At 42.5% G+C, this 23,505-nt stretch overlaps 1 protein-coding gene across 9 annotated transcripts in view; it reads right to left on the minus strand.

The window, feature by feature from the left end:
• Positions 1-22,939, minus strand: part of LOC128744127 (putative transcription factor capicua) — a 118,561-nt gene extending 95,622 nt beyond the window's left edge. For 6 of the 9 annotated variants that reach the window (XM_053840925.1, XM_053840929.1, XM_053840928.1 and 3 more), the window contains exon 1: positions 13,302-14,487. The gene's annotated coding sequence lies outside the window, so the exon portion shown is untranslated. Of the gene's footprint in view, positions 1-13,301; positions 14,488-15,246; positions 15,393-22,278 lie in introns of those variants that run through there. The other 3 variants (XM_053840921.1, XM_053840922.1, XM_053840923.1) reach the window with 3 other exon arrangements.
• Between the last annotated feature and the right edge of the window lie 566 nt (positions 22,940-23,505).

The following is a 23,505-nucleotide window of genomic DNA, read 5'->3' on the forward strand; positions in this document are numbered from 1 at the left end:
TGTCTCCAAAAACACCCGCATGTTAAATTTGGTTCCATTTGCTTGATTAGTTCTGGAGTTATGAGGAAATTTGTATTTCATTTCTATGGGAGCCCCCCCTCCTAAAAAAGTAAGGGGTCCTAATTCATTATAGAAAAAATTCATGCCTCCAAAAAAACCCACATACCAAATATGGTTCCATTTGATTAATTAGTTTTCGAGTTATGAGGAAATTTGTTTTTCATTTGTATAGGAAGGGGGGGCTCCTAAAGTGGGGAGCGGTCTCAATTCACCATAGAAAAAATTCTTGTCTCCAAAAACACCCACATGTCAAATTTTATTCCATTTGCTTGATTAGTTCTCGAGTTATGCAGAAATTTGTGTTTCATTTGTATGGGAGCCCCCCCTCTTAGTGAGGGGAGGGGTTTCTAACCTTCCCTGGCCTCAAAAACCCCTATATGCAAATTTTCACGCCGATCGGTTCAGTAGTTTTCGATTCTATAAGGAACATACGGACAGACAGAAATCCATTTTTATAGGTATAGATGTAATGACAAAAAAATGACATATCGTGTCATTTAGCAATTTTCAATAGGCAAATCAATAGTTTTCTTTATTGGAGTTGATGCGTAGGAGATGTTCGGATTGACAGGTTTAAAAATATTTAGCCGCATTTGTGACGGCATTTTTAGATTTTTTTGAACGACACCCTGTCTCCTGTAAGCGGTAGTTCCGCGTCAAAAAAAAAAAGGAAACAATAATTATATTGTAGAAATTTTATTGACCGTACCGAGAAATCATACCGTTGTTCGATTCGTCATCATCGCAATAAAAATTTGAACAGATAGTACATCAAGTAAGTGACGCATCACCAAGTAAATGATCGCTATCGTTCAATGAAAAAAAAAATCACTACGAGTTCAACTCCTTGACATAATGTATAAATCAATTTATTCGGCATAAACTTCACATAACCACATCCTCTATCCACTCGTGGCAAGGCGTAGAATGAATCATCTTCACACATACACGAGATAGAATTTCGTGTAAAATCATTTAAAAAATAGAATATTTTTATATCCCAGAATGGTAGAATGTGCAAAGTGTAGAACCCGTTTATTCAGAAAAATGAAATCCCACAAAAAGTGACCTTAGTGTTCCCAATTAGTTCGAGCTCGATCGAAAATCTACTCCGCCCAGGTAGACGTTCTAGTTCTCACCAACGCAAGCGGAAAAAATCAAACCTCTGCTGTGTGTATACACCGTAACAGCAGACTCATCAAAATCGTTAAATGCCCATTTCAGACAAACAAAAAAGTTAAATTTCGGTGGCCATCGTTCATTAACCTGCTGGCCGTAGCAGCTCCGCCCGAGCGCGAGCGCGAGTGCGAGCGCGGACAGCAGTCAGGCAGCAGCAGTGGCGAGTAGCCACGAACCACGTAATAAACGACCTCGATAGCAACTATTTGTTGTCGCTGCATGTTCTGCCATTGTAGTACAGCGGTAAACATGCCTCGTGAGTTGAAATAAAGTATATAAATATTTAGAGATGGCATACACCATAAACGTGCTTGCCTACATCGGGTACAATACAACGGGAACTCACACACAACCTGCGCGCGGGTCGAATCTACTCGCGTAAGCGCGTCACCGGAGGCTAGAGCATACACACGCGAACGTCTATTGTACATAGAGCGATCACGGAACATTAGCAAATGGGCTTCGTGGGTTAAATAGTAAATTGATAATGGAAACAGCTTAATTTGACAATGGGGGGATGTCCATCGAACGTCTTCGAACGCGAAGTTCAGAAGTGACTAGAGTAGTCGCTACTAAAAGAGCCCCGCTTTGTTTCAATTCACTAAGAAGCGACTAATACACTATACCTTCCCAGCCGTATCGACAGCTATTAAAGAAAAAAAGCGCTTCGCTTCGTTTAATAATTATAATTACATTTACATTTCATTAGAACGCTCGCCCTGGCAACGGGGATGAGCAGCACTACCAAGCCAAGAAGAGGGTGGTGTGAAGCCGGCCAACGAACGCGATTGGGCGCGCGAGGGGTAATTTCTCCATACCCTGAATGCAAACGCTAATGTCGCATTTTCATCGCGTCTTCGGCCACCCGATACGATACCGAAAGGGTCGTTTAGACTGAATTAGAACATCGTTGTTGAGCGATAATGCTCGTGAGTGAACCAACTGGGTACTACGGCTGACTGAGCCCTTGCTAGCCCCGGCAGCTAACGGTACAACGACGGTACGTTCAGTTCAGGTGCAATTTCCGATTTAAATTGACACCCAGTCAGACTACTGGCTCTGCAGCAGGCCGCGGCAGCGGAGCGGTGGGTTTCGTATCTTGATGTTGGGATAGGCGGGATTTAGTCGCATGAATTGCTTACAGGGAGAGATGGTCGTTTCAAGTCGATTTTCTGGGTCACTTGAACATATTTTGGGATTAATCAATTAGGCTCTTCACAACCGGGTGTCGAAGCTAGAAAGTTGAAGTAATGCGATTGATAGTAGTAGCAGTTTGACATTCCCTAGTTCAAACTGTTTTACAGACAGGAATGAAAATTTAAATGGAAACTTGATTTTACCGAGGAACCATAAAAGATAGTCTTGCAGTGCCCCAGAAAGAAATTTTGCATTTAGAAATAGAGCGGACTTTCTAGTCTTTCTAGTGTAATTAATGGTCAGGGTCGTCCTAATATTCTCAATAGTCAACAAAACTAATCCAAAAAAAAATCGAAGGAGCAAAAATCAAATCCTAGGAGTCAAAAGCATTTAACACCATATATCACGAAAGCTTACTAAAAACTTAAGCGATATGGCTTAAAAGGAGTCGCCAATGATTTGATAAAAAGCTATCCTTGCATCCGATTAACATCGGAGTTCCTCAAGGAATCTGTGGGGGTGTTGATCGACCAAATTCCGATAGCAGAAAGAATATATGTCTCTATATTCGTATTTATATTTGTATCCTAATTGTAACTGCTTCAACTGAAAATGTTTACATGATGTCTTATTTTAGTATAACTAATCAACGGATCTTTCCAACTTACAATTTATTGGTGTCCCTTTTCGAGTTGATTTGAGGTTAGGGTCTTATCTCACCGATTGCTTACCGTACTCGTGAAAGCTAATTTTATGTATAGATATTAGAGTTTTTAATTAAATTTTAATTGCATGTATACTCACTCTAGCTTAGTAATGTAAATAGTAGTTTTAAGTCTAGATCTAAGTATTATTTTAGCCAACTTTTATAATTTTAAGTGGAGAACTTATACACAGCGTGTGAAAACGTGTTGTAAAGAATTTGCTAAGTTAAAATGGATGACAGTGTTACTTATCGATGAAAGCGTTGTCATCTCCGATGACATGTATTAACAGTTACCAAACTACGGCACGCTCAGTAACGTTACTACGAGGGATCCCGTCGTAACAGTCTCCCACCCGTAAACCCGGGTGTTGGCCTACTCATTCAGATGGCCATCATCGGATTTACCAGCTTCTACGACGTCCAGCAATGCCGAGTTAGCTACCGCTCGTTCGAGAACTTCAGCTGACGTTTGAACTTGTGCTTTACAGAGCCTACCATCACGTCCTCGCAATAAGTCCACGACTCGTCCTCGAATCCATTTGTTCCTCAATGTGCTACCAGCCAAAAGAACCAATGTAAACCATTTATAACGACGTATTATTACAGGAATAAATGCTTTAACCCAGCGACGCCATAATTCTCTATATAGTTGTTGAGCTAGGTTCCGGCTACGTCGCAATGTTGTACGTAGCTCGACAGAATTAGTTGGAGGGGGTGTCAGCAAATTCGGACCTTTTAACAGATGTGAACTGAATGATTTTCCGCCAACTTTGGCGGAAGGGTCCCAAATTAGCCTGATTTTATTCACTCGTTCTTCCAGTTCCGAACCCTTTTGCACCTTTCGTTCCAATGTCTCAAATCGACGCACTGCTATGACGTAGCGTGTAGTTTTTTGGAATATTTTTCTCGCTTGTTTGTTGCTGTCCGATTCCAAATTTTCAATCGGAATGGTCACCCCTGCGTTCTCGATTGCAAAATAATCACGTAGCTGTTCATTCAGCTCGTGATCGCTGTCCGAAATCGGTTCAAGATGGAAATTCACGGCAGCCCGCTTGGTCGAATGATCTGCTGGGTAACCGTAGATGCTCCAACCCAATCTGCACTTCGCTGCAATAGGATCATTGTACCCTCCTTCTCGCAGTTTCAATGGCACAGTCAGCTTCAGATTGTCTAATCCGATTAATAATTTCGGTTCAATTAATTCGTAATCCTCAACTGGTAGTCCCCGAAGGTGAGGAAATTGCTGTGCAAACTCGTGGTACCGCATTGCTTGATGGGGGAGCACTAAGCAACTTACGGTACGGGCGTGAAATGGCTTTCGTCGAAGGGCGGAATTCTTTCCGGCTATTTCTAATTGCACTCGCTTTGATTTTGGTTCTTCGCGTACTACATTTCCCGTCCGGGAGAGTCAGCCGAATGCGTTTGTACGAATGCTTTCTTCTTCGTTGTTGTCTTGTCACATATACTTGCCTTTCCAAAGCATGGCAAGTCAAACGTGACCTCACTGGCTGCATTAACTAAGCGGGACATAAATTCGCCAAACACAGCCAGAGTAACAGTAACATACCTACTTTTGTAGTTAGCCCACTGGAGCCTTAATGTTCCCGGTAATTTTTCCACCAGTTCTTGCATCAAGACTGGGTTCGCAAGATGGCCATCCTGTCGCGCAGCTTTAAGGTGATCCACTAAATTCTGGACGGCCAATCCGAACTCCATAAGCGTTTCACAAGCCGATTCGGATCTGGCTCGGGGAGGTTGTGAATAGTAGTCATGAGAGACCGAATTAATAATTCGGGCCTCCCGTATAAAATCTGCAACGTTTTCATAACATGGGGTACGCCGGTTGGAAGCAATAGTCTACTACGCACTGCTTCTAATGCGTGACCCTTCAGTGCTCGTTGTAAGCGAACAAGATTTTCAGCGTTCGTGTATCCACACGCGGCGGTGGATTGTTCGAAATTACTCAAAAATATAGGCCAATCCTCTGGACGGCCGGCAAATGTTGGCAAGTCTCTACCCATTACTTGTCGTGCCGCGATCTGCTGTGAACCAATGCCAATAGGTTTGGAATCAGCTGTTTGTTGTTCACAGTTGTCATCTCTCACGTTATGAGAGACAATCGGCTCTTGAGGATCGCCATACAGTGGTTCTAGCTCGTCATGTCTGTTGGGGCATGGAGGGTTACGGCAAAGCCAATTATTAACTTTGCTATTGACATCCACAACAGATTCTTTTCGGCTTGCAGCTGAAACACTAGCGTTCAAAACTTCTCGCTTTTTGTCGATAGTATTCTGCCGAATAAGCTGCTGCTTTGCTTGGAAGGCTTTTGCTTCTTTGATTTCCCGTTCTTTTAAAGCTTTTTCGCGTTCCAAAAGCTTACGTTGCTCCTCGAGTTGACGACGCTCTTCCTGCAATTCTCGATTTTGCAGCATTGCTTGCTCTCTCAGCTCAGCTTCTTGTAGCCGTTTCTCCTCTTCGATCAACTGCATTCTTGCCTCCACGGCCGCTTTAACACTCGATCTCATACTACCTGGTGCCGCTGAAGGAACAATCTTCCGAACCCGTTTCGAACCCGTTTTACTGACAGCGGTTTTAGTAGATTTACCGTCTTTGTCAGCGGTGGGTTTGAGAAGCTTAGAGGCACCTTCGGCTTGCTGCTTTCCGATGCAATTTTGACACAAATAGGGTAGATTTTCAATCTTCTCGTCGACACCCGCGCAGATGAAATGTTCCCACTGTTGGCAACTGTCGCATGCCACCATTTGTTTGTCAGCTGAATCGGGAAGATTGCAACGTTGGCAGTTGAATCCGGTAATGTTGAGATGCCCTTCCATCGTCGAATCCCACAAAACAATAAATTTTGAAGAGTGTGGGGGTGTTGATCGACCAAATTCCGATAGCAGAAAGAATATATGTCTCTATATTCGTATTTATATTTGTATCCTAATTGTAACTGCTTCAACTGAAAATGTTTACATGATGTCTTATTTTAGTATAACTAATCAACGGATCTTTCCAACTTACAATTTATTGGTGTCCCTTTTCGAGTTGATTTGAGGTTAGGGTCTTATCTCACCGATTGCTTACCGTACTCGTGAAAGCTAATTTTATGTATAGATATTAGAGTTTTTAATTAAATTTTAATTGCATGTATACTCACTCTAGCTTAGTAATGTAAATAGTAGTTTTAAGTCTAGATCTAAGTATTATTTTAGCCAACTTTTATAATTTTAAGTGGAGAACTTATACACAGCGTGTGAAAACGTGTTGTAAAGAATTTGCTAAGTCAAAATGGATGACAGTGTTACTTATCGATGAAAGCGTTGTCATCTCCGATGACATGTATTAACAGTTACCAAACTACGGCACGCTCAGTAACGTTACTACGAGGGATCCCGTCGTAACAGAATCAATATAGGTCCTCTTCTACTTTTGATATTTATCAATGATACTGGAAACCTAACCTTCAAGGTAGGTGTACTAAAACTTTGCGAATGATACGGCCTTGTTCTATCCTCGCACTAATGTTCAGTCTATTGTAAATGACATCGAATCGGCTTTATCAACTCTCGCAAAAATTTGTAACGGTAATCAACAGCTCTATGAACCTGTCGAAAACAAAACACATGGTTTTTCACTTGTAGCATTGAAACAATTTGGCAACATTCCCATTTAAAAACTCGCTGTCGGTCAAAGAACTGTTTTCGTTCGTAGTTGGTGCGATGGAAAGGTGTTCTCAGCATCGAATTATTCCGCAGTGCCCTGGGATTTAAATCGATCGCCCCAAGAACAGCAGGACAATCAATTCTTCCCTGTAATGTATCGACAGCATACAGAGCTCTTACGATGTTTCTTCGTGTCTCCAAGTAAATTAGTCGGCATTGACTTTCATTACTCGGCTCCTGGAACCGGTTTCGCTACGGTAGACAACGAAGAGCAAAGCGCAGGAAGTGCCGTTGAACCGATTCAATCCTCTCCTCCCTGTTTTTGTAATATGGATTCCAGACAACGGAACTTTATTCGAGAGTTGAACGGAAGAGTGAACAGTAGAATGCCTTAAAGCAACGCCAGTGAAGCCCTTAGCGATGCGGAAGACGAATCCCAAAGTTCAGGATGCCTTGTCCACAATGTAGGAAATATGCCGTTCAAACGATATCTGAATCCGCCAAGATCTTTCACCTGATCGACACGTTGAATTTCTGTACCACGGAGCTTGTAGTTAAAAATGACAGATTCTCGAATACGGGCAAAAGATAAACGGCGAAGCATAAACGAGGACCTTTGAGTTAGTTGACATCATTGAAGTACAACAGGAAGATTACCGGTTCCAACTGACTACCTTGTGGGATTCCAGACAAGTCCGGAAACGGATTTGATTGAACATTTTCAATTTTCGCAATCAGTTTACGACTTAAAAAGATTTAAACATTGCAGAACAGGTGTAAAAAAGTAATCTTCAATTTACCTCAATTTTTTTTCGACAAATTCGCTTTATACACGTTTAGATCACAAAATTATACCCACCCTGAGATCGAAAATCCGATGTAGACAAGTTAAAACAAGTCGCATTTCAACGACATTGGTTAAATCGACCGTATGCAGCGTTCTCAGACATTTTCGTGAGTGGAATATTATTGATCGGTACGGTACGGAAGGACCGCCTATCGACAGAGCTTTATAAACATGGCGGAGAAACGCTAGCAAAGGCTCTGCACTGGGTTATTTCGAGGATTTGGGAGGAGGAAAAGCTACCGGAGGGATGGATGGAAGGAGTGGTTTGTCTCATCTACAAATCTACTTGATACCTGATACCCATCTACAAAAAGGGTGATCGGCTAGACTGCTGCAACTATCGCGGTATTACGCTGGTAAACGCCGCCTACTCTCACAGATCCTGCTATGCCGGTTGTCACCGATAGCACAAGGTTTCGTAGGAAATTATCAAATCAGGCTTTGCAGGTGGCTTCTAGGCTTTGCAGGTGACTTCGATATCATAGCCAGGAACTGGCTTGCGACGGCGGAGGCAATCTACGCCAGACTGAAAGCGGAGTCTAGGAGAATTGGGCTAACAATAAATGCGTCGAAGACCAAATACACGAAAGGAAGAGGCTCAAAGGAAACGAACGCACGTCTCTCACGGAGGGTAACCGTTAACGGCGATTAACTAGAAGTGGTAGAGGAGTTCGTGTATTTGGAATCGCTGGTGACCGCGGACAACAACACTAATAAGGAGATGCAGCGGCGCATCCAAGCGGGAAATCGGGCCTACTTTACCCTTCGTAAAACGCTTAGATCACGAAGCATACGCCGCCGCACGAAGCTAAAAATGTATAAAATCCTTATTAGACCGGTAGTTGTTTATGGACTTGAAGTCGTTTGGCGGAGTACAAACTGAAAGCGGAGAGTGGCGGAAGCGTATGAATCACGAGCTACAGGCACTGCTTGGGGAGACTCCCATCGTACATCTAGCGAAAGTTAGCAGGTTACGGTGGGCTCGTAAGGATGCCGAACGACAGTGCGACGAAAATAGTCCTCTTCAACAACCCTACCGGCACCAGGAATAGGGGGGCCAATTTATGGTTCGACCAGGTCGAAAGCGATTTGCGACTTCTGAGACGACTAGGAAATTGGCGACGTGTGACCTTGATGAAACAATATAAAAAATAAGTACCCAGGTTTCGAAGAAAATCGCAGCACTTTGAATTTCGATTTTATTTTTATTCGTACTTTTTTCAGCAATATCTTTGGCTGGTCACTAACAGGCTTCACTACTGAATGGTCGTTTAACTGATTTGATTTACCAGTTCACCCAATTAATCGTCCTTCACATCAGACACTTCCTCCCTTTCCAAAAAAGAGTTTATGTCATGACCGCGTATAGAGTCATATACAAGTAATAGAGAGAAAAAAACACCTGGCAGTGGTAAATCTCTAGAAGACTTGCGCAGCGGCAGTCTGCCTGTTTCTATAGTACTGACCGAGGAGATAATAGTATATCTTCTCTGCGGCAGAAATAAAGAGCATTCATACAAAAACGTCGGCGCAGGGCAGTGTGCGTTACGTGTGTGGAGTGATAGAATTGGGAGAATGAAACCAAACTAGGCATTAGACTAACTTATAAATGAGGTGCCAATAGTTTAAAGTTTAAAACACTCGGCCGCAACTGAAAGATTGCGGGTTCGAGTCCCACTTGCCATTGCCCTTCCCAATATTTTAGTCTATATATCGAAAATTTTTAAGTTCATCCAATTCATCATTCTTCGCATCAGACACTTCCTCTCTTTCCAAAAAACGTTTTGACGAATTTCAACTACTTTGAAGAATAATTCAACTAAGACAGCTGCCCAATACTCGACTGTCCAAATCTTGCGTAGTGCGAGGCACTACGACAATTGAAAATGCGCACTATACCGGCGTTGCATTTTCTCCGATAGTGGAATGTTACAGAATGCTCGTGGATCCGAACAACATATGACTCGCAAGGCGCATATGTAAACGATGTAGGTACTAATCATTTTTGTCTAGAGGTGTTCTTTTATATGGTTTGTTCTACAAATCCAGAGGAGAACCCCAACTTCGTTCCCGCAGGCTGAATACAGAATTTTTTGTCCTTAGCTTAATCCTGAGCTTCTAAGAGCGGGGAGCGAGCGGTTGTACGAGACAATCCACCGGATTATTGTTAGGATCTGGGAGAAAGAAAAAATGCCGGAGGATTTGGATGGACTCATTAGCCCTATTTTAAAAAAAACTATTGAGGCGTTACATTGCTCAATTCCGCCTGTAAGGTGTCTTCCCATATCCTGTCATGTTTGTGAACTTTAAGGCAGCGTATGATTCAGTCAAACGAAATGAGTACCACAGCTATGTGCTATTTATGCCGATTCTTACGACGCTGGATGGGTCAAAATTATGCGTCAGAATAGCGGATGAGACCGCAGCCGCTTTCGTGACGTTGGATGGACTGAAGCAATGGGATGCACTCACTAACCTGCTATTCAACATTGCCTTGGAAGGTGCAATACGAAGAGCAAATGTGGAAAGAAACAGGGCCACTATTACGAGATCGCACATGCTTGTTGGTTTTGCGGATGACCTCGATATCATCGGAATCAACCGTAGAGCAGTGGAACTGATCTTTGGGCCTTTTAAACGGGAAGCAGCGATATTGGGACTTACTATTAACACCGTGAAACGAAGTATGTAGTTGCTGGTAGGAAACGTGGAAGTCCAAACGGTGTTGGTGCCGAAGTGGAGCTAGAGGGGGAATGATATGAAGTAGTTGGGGACTTCATATACCTTGGTACGCTCGTAATATGCGACAATGATGTAAGCCGCTAAGTGAAACGATGAATTACAGCAGCGAATCGAGCTTTCTACGGATTACGTAGCACGCTGAAGTCTTGGCGGCGTAGAACTGGCGCTCTACAGAACACTAATCCTCCCGGTGGCCATGTATGGCCATGAATGATGGATGCTAGAGGAAGCCGACCGACGAGTGCTTGGGGTTTTTGGGCGTAAAATTTTGCGATCTACTTGGTGCAAAATGGAAAACGGAGTGTGGTGTAAACGCATGAACCATGAGCTGTATCAAGTATACAAAGTGATGGTAGTATAATGTGACAGGTTGCGGTGAGCTGTGCACGTGCCCAAAATGCCCGACGAAAGAGCCAAAACTATTTTCAGCAGAGAACCAGGAAGAGGCCGTAGATTTGGGGCAGACCCCGCACCCGATGGATGTGCGCTGTCGAGGATGACGAACGGTCAGCTGGTATTCGATTGGAGATCGGCAGCCCAGGACTGACAGTACTGTGGAGGACCTCGTTCGACGCAGGATCAATGACGGACCGTCGTTAATAAAGAAAAGTAAGTTAACGACGTCCATAGGGGGAGAGGGTTAAGTTTTGACACAATACAGAAAGAGGGGGGCTCTAAGAAGCAGAAATTTGATGGACGTCATATTTGAGTCGTCCCTTAAAAATTGTTAATAATTCTTTCGATTTTAAGTCATCGTAAATTATTTATCTTCCGGTCTGGTTGAATATTGTCGATTTATTTCATCGATTAATTATATTACAGATTTATTATTGAAGAACAGTTTGAATGAATAACGACTTACTGTAGAAGTTTTTTTTATCTAAACTGAACATTTGAACGCAGAAGCCCTCATTTTTAATTCAGAGTACCTTTTTCTAGATCGATCAGGTCTACTTATTTTAATCAGATTAAATCCGCTATTTTAGTATGCTGAATATGAACAGATCGAGCTTCCATTAGATGACAACAATGTTTACATTCTGTTTAAAAATTTAAATAATTTACGCTATGATGTTCACTCGAGCATGTTTGTTGCACCCGTTCGTTGGCTGCGCTCGGTTGTTCCGGCCGATCCAGTCGGTTCCGTACAATACGGTACGGTGCGGTGGTACAATGTCAATGTAATTTGCATCGCGATACCGCGCAGCCGAACACTCCCCGTACGGCGTGGCGCTCGGCTAGCAGCCGCGGTTCTTTGATTTTTCGCGTTGCTATCACGCTTCATGGGTTACCGTGTAATGTAACGACGAAGCGCACCTATGGCACCCGCCATCGGGTCGGGCAGCGGTGTGGTGGCATAATGCTGTGCATTTAGAAATGACTTTGATGATTCACCATTTTTGAACTAGCCCTCTGGAAAACGCGGTAGAACGATTCCTTTCCTTGTAGTCAAGGCAAGGGTAGCCTTAACATTGTCACTGTCTGAGCTGAAGAGGACGGAACAAATCAGGTATAAGTGTAACAACAGGTTACAACATACTGTTTGTGACACATATTTCTTAACAAGTTGGATTAGGATTTTTCTTAGCAATACCTAAAAGCAACTTGAGTTTAGCATTTAAGAAACCATTCTTATCTGTCATTGTTGGAATGCGAGTAGAGAGTCAAACCATCTTCTATTATGAGTTTAAGACAGCAAACTTGAGTTTGATACAGATTTTTAAACGTAAACCAAGAAACACAAATGATGAATGAAAATGGCCTACACAGCTCCAAAGACCGGGTGGTAATATTTAATGTTTTTAGCTTATACATGAGTTGGACCTGTTAGTGGCAAGCAAGGTTCAGCTCATGTTCTCGTGTTTAGAGTTGCACACTGCAAATGTTTGCAAAGCAAGATGCTAAAACCGTTTTGGGCTCAGAACGTCTAGCAACATTGAAAGCGGTTGACATTCCCACGAGTATGCAACCCTGCAGCAGCCCGGAGGTTATGTTTACTTTTATTCGGATTCAGACACCTAGGGATGACCAAAAACTAAATTTTTAAGCACAGTGCGAGCTATTCTAGTCGTCGTAAACTCGAGTATTGGCTGGGATGTTCTGTTAGAGTCAATAGGATAGCATCAGTTTCGCCATTGTCATGTACTCTTAAACGATGGTTGTGAAGTCAATCGAATAAAAAATAGGAGTTTTCGAAAACGGAATGTAGCAGCTAGGTATCGCTTTGGTTTTATTAATTTGAATAAACATTATTTCACACAGCAGTTTATACTTTCAAAACGTTTACAGGAGAAATCTCGTATTTTTTCAAAACGACCCAAGTGACATTGATGAAATACCTTCAAATCAAAGTAACCTTCAAATGCATTTGGATCGTCGCAATAAGTTCAGGAGAGGAGAGACGAAAAGAATCTCTGATTGGTACTTAGGACCATTCCAAATATTACGCAAGAAATGTTAGTTCTAATTTCCGTATTAAATTTGCTCACATAACCAAGAGCAAAACATCTGAATGCCCTGAAAGTGTTTTGAATTTGTGTAGTGGTGTATAAGCAACACTCCAGATAGCAGCGGGGTGTTTAATCTTGCATGCGAGACAAATTTTCATTCATGATTTGTCGGCAGGCATTTCCACTGCGCTTTGAGATAAGATTCGCCCCATTCGCTCGTTCGCTCGTCATCATCGTTTAAAGATGTATATCTGCACCCCCGGCCAGCGTTAGTCTCGTTAGTCGCATTTCTAACGGGACGCCACAAGCAACACACAAACATTCCTAATCGATTCGAAGGATCATAAAATAAAACATTCACCGACACTCATCCGCCATTGTACGTTCAAGCAAAGCGCACGACAATGGAATGTATCAATCGCCTTTTCGGGTTGTTCAATGTCACGTTTCCCACGTGAAACCGTCTCTTTTATCCGGAGAAAACAACGATAGTAGGGCCGTCGATTAGCACTTACATTTAAATAACCATCCATTGTGTATGATTTCATAAATCTCGCCTTGGTTACACCTCAGATATAGATGTTATTTGCTCCCCACAGCAGGAGTTCATTGAAACGTTCACCTCTAAAAATCCGACAAGCCTGCTTCACTGTTCGTTCTCACCTTGTTACACCATTATCAATCTCGGTACACTGTTTCGTCGCCACTACTACTGCTGCTGCTGCTGCTGTTTTAAATCTAATTGCTTCCTTTTCCCCTTTCGCGAAAAAAGAACTGTATATTCAGATACAATGCAGAACCATTAGAGCATATGCTTTTTTCAGAGTTTCACTTGTTTTTCACACAATTATTTGAACTTTTTTTTGTCTGCTGCACAACTGCTGTCTTGTTTCTAGGCTGGAGGTGCAAAAATTCCTCGCCACACCGATGTGAAGACAGGAACGTCAACGTCAGAACTTTTCTTTCATCGTCGTCAGCTAGTCAAAGAGAGCACCCGAGAGCAAACGGGAGAGCATGAGTACGTGAGTAGGAAAAGGAAGAAAAACACTCCGTCTACTACGATTCATTGATTTGGATTCTGGCTATTTACCTAAAATGCCACACCATTATCCACACTAACACAAACACCGTTCTCTGAAGAGATACTATATCTGGTTAACTGGTCGACGGAAAACTGGAATTTATTTGGCAGAGGTTCTGCCGTTTTCAGTCTGGTCCGGTTCTCGTTGTATGTTTATGCAATAAAAACGATCATCGTACGGAGCTTGTATGCTTTGCTCGCACTTTGCTCTTGACTCTTACTGGCTGACTGGCCGCGTACCTTTCGCCGTGTATGCACCGAGGCGACGTTCCTCGCGCGCGTCTGGAACCGTTTTGGTCCGTGTTTTATTATTTTCAATTCTTTTGTCACTTGTTCTCGGCAGCTACACCGTCGCTCTACTACAGTAGTGCACACACAGTCACACTATTTTCTCTACGTCTGATCATCATTTCACTGAGCTGCGATTACTTCTTGTTTGATTCAACATTTTCACGTTTCACCCTATGGTTTTTCGTTGTTCCCTCATTGACTCCTAATTGAGTCCACATCGTTCGTACCGCAGAGAACCCATTTGATGGCTACTTTCCAAATAAAGCAAAACTGGTTAGCGGTGAAAACGGCTCCTCTTGCAAGCGAGCCAACGAACAACTACGACCTGACCGACATCAGCTTACGTGAAGAAATAGTTTGAGAACCGTGCCGTGCAGCAGAAGCTCGGTTTTCAGAATGAGTGTAGCAGTGTTGCCAGGAACGAGCAGGGCCTAACACATTTTGTTGAAGAAATTTGACGTATAGGCCACTGATTCAGGTTTGAATCCAAAGTTACTCTAAACAGAAAATAGTTGAAATTAATATGAACTAACTTCAGCATTAACAGCAGCACTGTCTTTTTTCTGACTGGAGAATGTTAGGTGAATCGAGAGTATCAGTGCGTAAATGAACGTATCACATTCTGGCTGCTGCTATGCGTTCGTCGTGTTGTTATTGTTGTTTTCTTCTTTCACCTCTGCCGAGAGCGACTGTATTGGTGAGCTGCTTAAATGGGTGGACGAGCTACCATCACCACCACTATCATGTACATACAACCTGCCAGCCAGCGCGAAAAAAACTAATACTAGAGACAATTGCGTATAGAAGCGCCATTTAACCAGGAGTGAATGAAACGGGATGAAAACTTACACTGTATTGCGAATGAAAAGAAAAATAAAACAATGCACACAACACACACATACAGGTTCTTCTTTTGATGGAGCATCGAATCGATTTTGACGTTTTCTGATTGCCTCTGATTAATTGTTCTCCATTGATTTTTTCGCACTTGCCAGTCTGGTTGAGAGAATGGCTTCACGCAGCGGTGAATGCCGCTCGCACAATTACACAGGTTGCGCAAGGTAAATCGTAATTCGATCGGGACCTACCTCGACAACCGGGATGAATCGCTATTTGCTCTGCTAAATCGCTGGAAAAAATGCACTTTTTCCACTATCCTCCAGTATGAATCTCTGAACCACGACGAACCCGTCCGAACATGTTCGACACCTCCACCTTTATGAGCGCAGAGCTAGAGCACAGCACGGCACGGCAACGGCTGCCAAACAGCGGACTGGCTGGCTGGCTGGCTGGTAGGGTCATCTAGAACAGCTTCACACGACGACGCAAGCCAGAGAAGGACGGTCAAACAGCGAGTCGCAATGCAAAAGTGAGCGAGAAAGGAGCATGAATGTAGTCCTGAAAATGGCAGCAGCAGAATTCATGTCTTCGCTGTTCTGGATAGATTTTTGATTTGCCAGAGTCGGAGTTGGAGAAAACGAGAAATGTAGGTGCTTAATACTAATAAATTAAAGGATTCAGAGCAAAATTAATCCGAGTTGTCATTCTTGAACTAATTTTCGTTCATCAAACTTCTCAAAACAATGGTGGTTTAATTTCAGTAAAACAGTTCCATGGATTTTCTTTTTAATATAATAGACTATTTAATTTTGCTATTCGGGTCTTGATCACTTGTTGTTTATCTGATATACAATTAAATTTGCAAAAACTATGTCAATTGGTAGACGCATGTAAGAAATATGTAAGATTTAATACTGTGCATTTCAAATAAATGAAAATTTGTTTAATTTATTTCTTTTTCATTGTGGGTTATACCTTATACCCACAATCAGAAAACGTGACGAGATTTACATTACTTCCATAACCTTTAAAAAAAAGTAAGTAAGTAAAAGTAAGACTTTACACCAGTTCCGAACATATTACAACAGTATATCCATACAATCGTTCAAATTGAAGATATAGGATGTAATTGCATATTTTTCCACAAATCAGTTTACTTTCAAGACATCATATTAGTCCAGGTTCTATTAAATCCTTCGTTTAGGAGTAATACACTTCAATAAGGCAAGGCCTTTAGCAAGCCCTAGGCCCTAGAAAGCTTACCTATAGTATAAAGCACTAGTCGATGATGATCACAACGCTAACTATGAAGAGACATCATCCGTAAACAAATGTGCAGATAAAGGTCGTTTAACTTAGTATTCTATCTAAGTCCGTTCTTTAATAATTTACACGACTATACTTAACGATGTTTTGTCTGCAATTCGGTGTTTTTCGGTTTCTTTTTCTTTACGTTTCGGTCTACTGAATTTATAAAATTAACGATGTTTGGCACTAATTGAAATTTTCATACCACTTCGGTTCACACTGATACGGTTAATGTTGGAAGAAGGAGTGCTAGCCGAGAAATAGAGTCGGCTAACAATGGGCATTCCTTCTATAAATAACCTCGATCACAAGCATTTGTTGGAGTTTTCTTCGTCGAAATGATGGAGTTTCCAAGCCAATGAGCATGCAACGGGAGGAGTTGTCAGGCAGGTTTACAGAGCCATTCCATGGAAGTTCTGGTAGAGCATACCAGGTAAATTGCTTCTGCGGTCAATCCAACTTCACGACACGTATCACCTGGTGCGGCTCCCAAAATTGGAACTGCATATTCAAGAACGCTGCGAACCAAAATGCAGAAGACTCTTCGAAGTGTAGACAACCGTAAAGTGAATTTGCCAAGCACTACAAACAAGTACTACAAGTACAGATGGAACAGATGCAGGCCGATGAAATTATTCTGTAGAACTTGAGATCATCAGCGAACATTTGTTTCGGGGACATCACTCAAGAGCACACGTAATTTACAATGCAAAGCAAAACCTAGATGCTACATTCTGTTATCGAAACTAGACCTTCTGTTTTGTATACGACAGACTTCGCAGCCAGTTGTTAGAGTGCAGGACAATTGTAGGGTCAGTTACTACGATCCTATTGACTCTGACAGCCTCTCCCAGCGAGATTCGAATATACAACGACTGGTTCATTAGGCCAGCATCACAGATCATACCCCGAGGCCAACTGATAGGCGTACTTTACAAACAATATGGAAATGAGTGGACCAAGTACGCTTCCCTGTGGCACACTGGACGTAATATCTAATTAACTAGAGCAACTGGAGCAGACAAGGACCGCCATAGGTCTTCTCTGAAACCGCTTGATTGAAAATACTAGTGAATGGATGACAGCCCAACGAGGCACAATGCTTGAGAAATAAATCCATCGAGTCTAGCACCATTGATTACGTCAACTTTTTCGAATGAAAACATCCAGCATTAAATATGGGTGTCGTTGTAACGTAAATGCTTTGGAAAAAGTTGATTACTAAGCTAGCTGCTTCGTACTTAAAGTGGTTCCGCCGAACTCTATATTGGACGGTCTTCTTAGGCTTACCATAGAAAAACAGACGAGACACTCGCGTTAATTCCATCGTCCAATCAAAAACCACTCATTTTTCAAAAAAGCATGTTTCGCAACATGGCCACACCGCGGCGCACGAGTGTTGCTTCGAGTTTTCAGTATAAAACCATACAAATGTAAAAAACCTGCAGCATAACACCCTGTAAATGCAAGCTACTCCGGAACATGCATAACAGAGGATGCTAGTGTGCAAGTAAAATGTGTACGACGATGGTTTTCAAAGGATTTTCTTCTATGCGTCATGTCAGTTCGTCAGTGGGCTTACCTTCAATGACTTCACATGACGCAATAATAGGCGGAATCACTTTGCCTGAAATTCAAGGCTATTGAATTATTTATCTGGAACAGGGATGGAAAAAAATCGCTTCTAGCGACCAAGATCATAGAAGCGATCAGATTCAGATTCATTGACATCACTACTTGTAAGCGACAAACGCTTTGTCGTGATCCGTACAGATTATGACAAACCTCATGTTAGATCATGTTCATTGCACGATTGAGTTGAGAAATATAACAGATACAGACGATTGGTTGTGTGCATCGTATAAATCACAATACAAACAACACGTGTTACCTTTTTTCTCGCAGCTAGGTAAGATGTAACACTGTCATCGACTGCGGAGACTGTTTAGAGAACAAAATCTTGTGATCAACGCTAAAGATTCACTGTTTGTCATGATCTGTAGGGATCGTGATCTGTGCGTGTGGCGATAACTCACAGATTTTATCAAAATCACTGATCTTCCATGCCTGATCTGGAACGATGATGAAGGCTAAAAGGAGACACCGTCCACGTGAGTTAATGAACTGATTAATCTGATTAACAACATGACAACAACAACATCGCACAACTGATCCGCTTTGCGCTTCTAGGCCATTAAGCGCCAACGCTCCTGCCTTCCATGAACGACCAAGAACTGCCGATTCGCTCATGACCGTATTCTGCCGCGAGCTACTAGACCGAAGACAGCATGCGATCTTCTACCAAAATATAGGCGGCGTGAATTCTCGCGTCGTGTAGCCGTTTCCGATCTGAGCTATGCTATCGTCCTAACCGAGACCTGGCTCGATTCACGTACACTTTCTAGTCAAGTGTTTGGCAGCGACTATGGAGTTTTTCGCCGTGACAGAAATCCACAAAATAGCCGAAAATCTACTGAAGGGGGCTTCTGATAACAGTTCGTCAGGGATTAAGAGCAACTGCAATAGACAACAAGGATATGAACTGTATGGAGCAGCGCGATCGGCATAGATGCCTCCCTGGTCGATCCACTACAACAAATTTGCTGTGCCTTACTACAACATCGTCAACAACATGTGTCCAATGACGCAAATCGACGTCATATATACTGACCTGTCAATCGCCTTTGATAAACTTTGCCACGTCATCGCAATGGCTAAACTTCTTATCTACAGGCATACCTCGATATAAGACAATTTATAATTTCAAAAAGTTGTCTTATATCGAAATTGTCTTGTATCGAAACATGATTTTTTCACAAAAATTTGGCATTAACAGTCATCAATTTTGCTCTGTGTTGTGTGTTTATGTTTTTATAACTATTTAATATTGTTTGAGCTATTAGTTGTTTACAATTTTTAGGATTATTTCGAAATAATGAACAAATTCATGGCGCCGCTTTTGGAATGGAAAATGTGCTCTGGTGTCGTTACCAACTATGTCAAAGGGATTTGTCTTATATCGAGGTAAAAATTGTCTTATATCGAATTGTCTTATATCGAGGTTGTTTTATAACGAGGTTGTCTTATATCGAGGTATCCCTGTAACTGATCGTTAACTGATGGTTGCCATCGGTGCCACTTCAGGTATTCCGCAGGGCAATCATCTCGGACCGCTCATATTCTTGCTCTATTTAAATAGCGTGCACATAGTGCTTGAAGGACCACAATGCCGATGATCCAAAAATGTTCTTCAGTATCAACTTAACTCCGCTCAACTGAAGACTGGCTTGCACTTCAACATCAGTCGGATGTTTTCGCTAATTGGTGTACCTCAAACAGAATGGCTGTAAATCCCTCAAAGTGCTCTGTGATATCCTTCTCACGAAAAAAGATGCTGTTATTTTTAACTACATACTGCTATCGAGCGGGCCGATAATATCAAAGACATTCGATACAAAGCTAATATTCAGACAGCATCTAGAGTAGGGCGGGGCATAAGTGCGATGTTTGAAGTTGTCATAAATTGTCGTGAGATATAAAGAAGGACAACAACATAATATACTTTATAGTGATGTAGTACTCAATGTCTTCACATTCAACTATAAATCATCTGCGGTAATAGTGTTTTGCAAAATAAATTCTTCTCTTCTGATCAAGTGTAGATTCGCACTTTTACCCCACTAGCGGGGCAAAAGTGCGAATACCGCGGGGCAAAAGTTCGAAGCTAGAATCCATGAAATTAGCCCAGCAGTAGCTAACAAAACCATATTATCTTCAATCTGCGTTATGTTTCGGTAAGGGATATTCAATTTGCACCTTTTCTATTTTGCACTGGTGTATTGAAGCCTCCGTTAGATCGAACCCCTGCTGATCCACCTGAATACTTTTTCTACACGGAGAGATACATCTAAAGCCCTGCTAGTCGCCGACACTTTGCGAGGAAAAATAGACTGTCCTTAAATTCTTAAGTGAATCGACATTAATGTGCTGCCCACATCCCTTCATAGTGCCACATACTCGTGAGGTGGCTAGGCATTGGAAACAATATTTCGATGCATTGTTGAATGCTGAACAAGATGGAACGGTCAACAGAAACAGGATTGAGGATGATGGACAAGCTGTGGATCCACCAACCTTGGACGAGGTTAGGAATGCAGCGAGAGAGCTGAAAAACGGCAAAGCAGCTGGAAAGGACGGCATCCCCGCCAAACTTTTGAAAGTCGATAGCGAACGGCTGTATTGTGCAATCCATCAGGTTATACTAAAGGTATGGACTGAGGAGGAATTACCTACGGACTGGTTGGCAGGTCTCATATGTCCAATTTACAAAAAGGGCCATCGACTCGAATGCAGCAATTATCGAGGTATTACTCTCCTCAATTCTGTATATAGAATTCTATAAGAATCCCGCATAAATTCCGGGAATTCAACTTGCAGACTCATCATCTGTTTATAGACTCCAAGGCGGCGTACGATTCAGTTAAACGAAACGAGCTGTGGCAGATTATGCTTGAACATGGTTTCCCAACAAAACTGATTAGGCTGATACGTGCTACCCTAGATGGTTCAAAATCAAGCGTCAGGATAGCGGGTGAGACATCGGACTCGTTTGTGACGTTAGATGGTTTGAAGCAAGGTAACGGACTATCGAACTTGCTGTTCAACATTGCATTGGAAGGTGCTATTCGAAGGGCCGGCGTGCAGAGAGGCGGTACCATCGTCACGAAATCTCATATGCTCCTAGGGTTCGCGGACGACATCGATATCATCGGTGTTAATCGTAGAGCTTTGGATGAAGCGTACACGCATCTTAAGGAGGAAGCTGCGAGGATAGGGATTATCATAAATTCTACAAAACAAGGTATATTGTGGCTGGTAGCGCTTCGGGTGTTGGATCTCCGGTGGTGATAGATGGAGATACTTTTGAAGTGGTCGAAGAATTTGTTTACCTTGGTACGTTAGTGACATGTGACAACGATGCGAGCCGATGCGAAGTAAAAAGGCGGATAGCGGCTGCCAACAGGGCCTTCTACGGATTACGTAGCCAGCTGAGGTCCCGTAGCCTACAACTCCGTACAAAACTCGCGCTCTATAAGACGCTGATTCTCCCGGTGCTACTCTACGGCCACGAAGCGTGGACGTTGAAAGAGAGTAACCGACGAGCTCTTGGCGTTTTCGAGCGTAAAATCCTGCGATCAATTCTTGGCGGCATATAAGACGAAGGACTGTGGCGCAGTCGCATGAATCATGAAATATAACGAGTGTACAAAGATGCGGATATTGTGAAGCGACTAAAATACGGCAGGCTACAATGTGCTGGCCATTCAGCAAGGATGTCGGATGAGAGACCGAAGACATTATTTAGCAGAGAACCCGACAGAGGCCGACGACTTCGAGGCAGACCCCGTACCCGTTGAATGAGCGCTGTTGACGAGGATGCTAGAACAGCGGGTGTTAGGGCGACTGGAGAATGGCAGCCCAAGACCGAGTAATGTGGAGACGGCTCCTGAATTCGGTATAGATTCGATAAGCAGATTGTCGCCGAAAAAGTAAAGTAAGTAAGGTAGTACAGTACTGGTGGTAGGTATTGTTTATATTCGACATACCTTGCAGGTAGTTGTTAGGGTACAGAACAGTTTTGGTGCTACGATCCTATGGATTCTAATAGCCTCTCCCGGCTAAGATTCAAATACACGACGACTGACTTGTTAGGCCAGTGGCGTGCCTCGGAGTCAACTAGGAGGTCTAATAATGAAAAGTCAAAAAAGCGTGGCGAACTCTTATGCTGACGCCGAATTTTCAAGGAAGGAAATGGGGGATGGGGGTGACAAAAGATTGAAAATGATTAGTAAAAACTTTTTCGGACAGTTCTAGGACAGCAAAATACCGAAACACAATGTAGGTAGATATTACGCAAAATTTGAAATAGTACCATGCATGAGAAGCCATAGAATCCACTGAGTATTACATACCTTTGGAGAACAACTTTTTTTTCGGGGACCAATTTCCACTAAGCAATTTGTACTCATTCAGCTGTTTGGTGGAAGCACGATGTTTGCGAGAGAACGAAACACGGCATGATGAATAACAAAACCCTTACACAAACATAACACTGCAATGTAACACACTACCGCCTATCGCTGACTGGGAACTGGGCTTGAATTTTGCTCTTTCGCACCGACACACGATAGCCGCAACGATTTACAGGCGTTCTCTCGTTGGTTGTTTTTGTTGTATGCTCTGTTACATTCACTCCTAATTAAATACACCACCTTCCATGCCAAACATACAACTTCACACGACGGACATCGTTGTCGCCACACACAACACTCGAGCGAGCAATCTCGCGCACTCTGTTGCATCTGTGTGGGAGGAAATTTTTCTATTCGGGCCCCTTGCGACGCGAATCATAGGTGAAAAAGTCGACAAAAAGGCCAACACTCTTCCTAGACAGCACTTAATTTTCGAATTTTCACTGCTTTCCGGTACAATTTTCAACTATTACTTCATAGGACTAATCACTCACCATCGATTTACTACAAATTAAACAGTTTTCGAGCGTGAAAAACCAAATTTTTAACAATTTTCACTGCATTTTCCGTGCGAACGTACGATTTGCACCCGACCGATCCGATTGATGAAACAAATGAATGGCCGAAAGGAGAAGAACGTTTCGCTCCTATCGATACAGCATGCGGATGAAAAAAGAAAGGACACACACACGCAATTTCTTATGAATTTGAACGCGCTATCCTTTTTCATCCTGTACGGGCAGAACTGCGACTGATACGCACACTGAGAACGTATTGCGAGGTCTTTGATTGGATGGCACAAGTGCATAGACGTTGCCATTGACGTTTCATGAATGAAAAAAACAACACCTTTTAAACCCAATGAAAAAACGTTGCGGTACACACTCAAGTGTAGATTTGCCTGTTTTAATGTTAAGCAATACGAGTCACTGAGATCAATGAAATATATTGTGAGTTTCAGTGAAAATTATCCACCACGCAACTCATAAATGAAATGCTCTTTCATAGTTGCCGGGTCGATTTTGATATTATTGGAAGAAATTACACAGAAATCATAAAGTTTTAGTTACTTTTGACGACCCATTTAGGTGAACAACATGCCTGTTTACAGCATTCTGGCAACAGTTCTAGCGCGGTGTTTCCTTTAGACCACGTTTAACTTTGGGC

This window comes from Sabethes cyaneus, chromosome 3 (assembly GCF_943734655.1).
Source record: "Sabethes cyaneus chromosome 3, idSabCyanKW18_F2, whole genome shotgun sequence".
Taxonomy (NCBI): Eukaryota; Metazoa; Arthropoda; class Insecta; order Diptera; family Culicidae; genus Sabethes; species Sabethes cyaneus.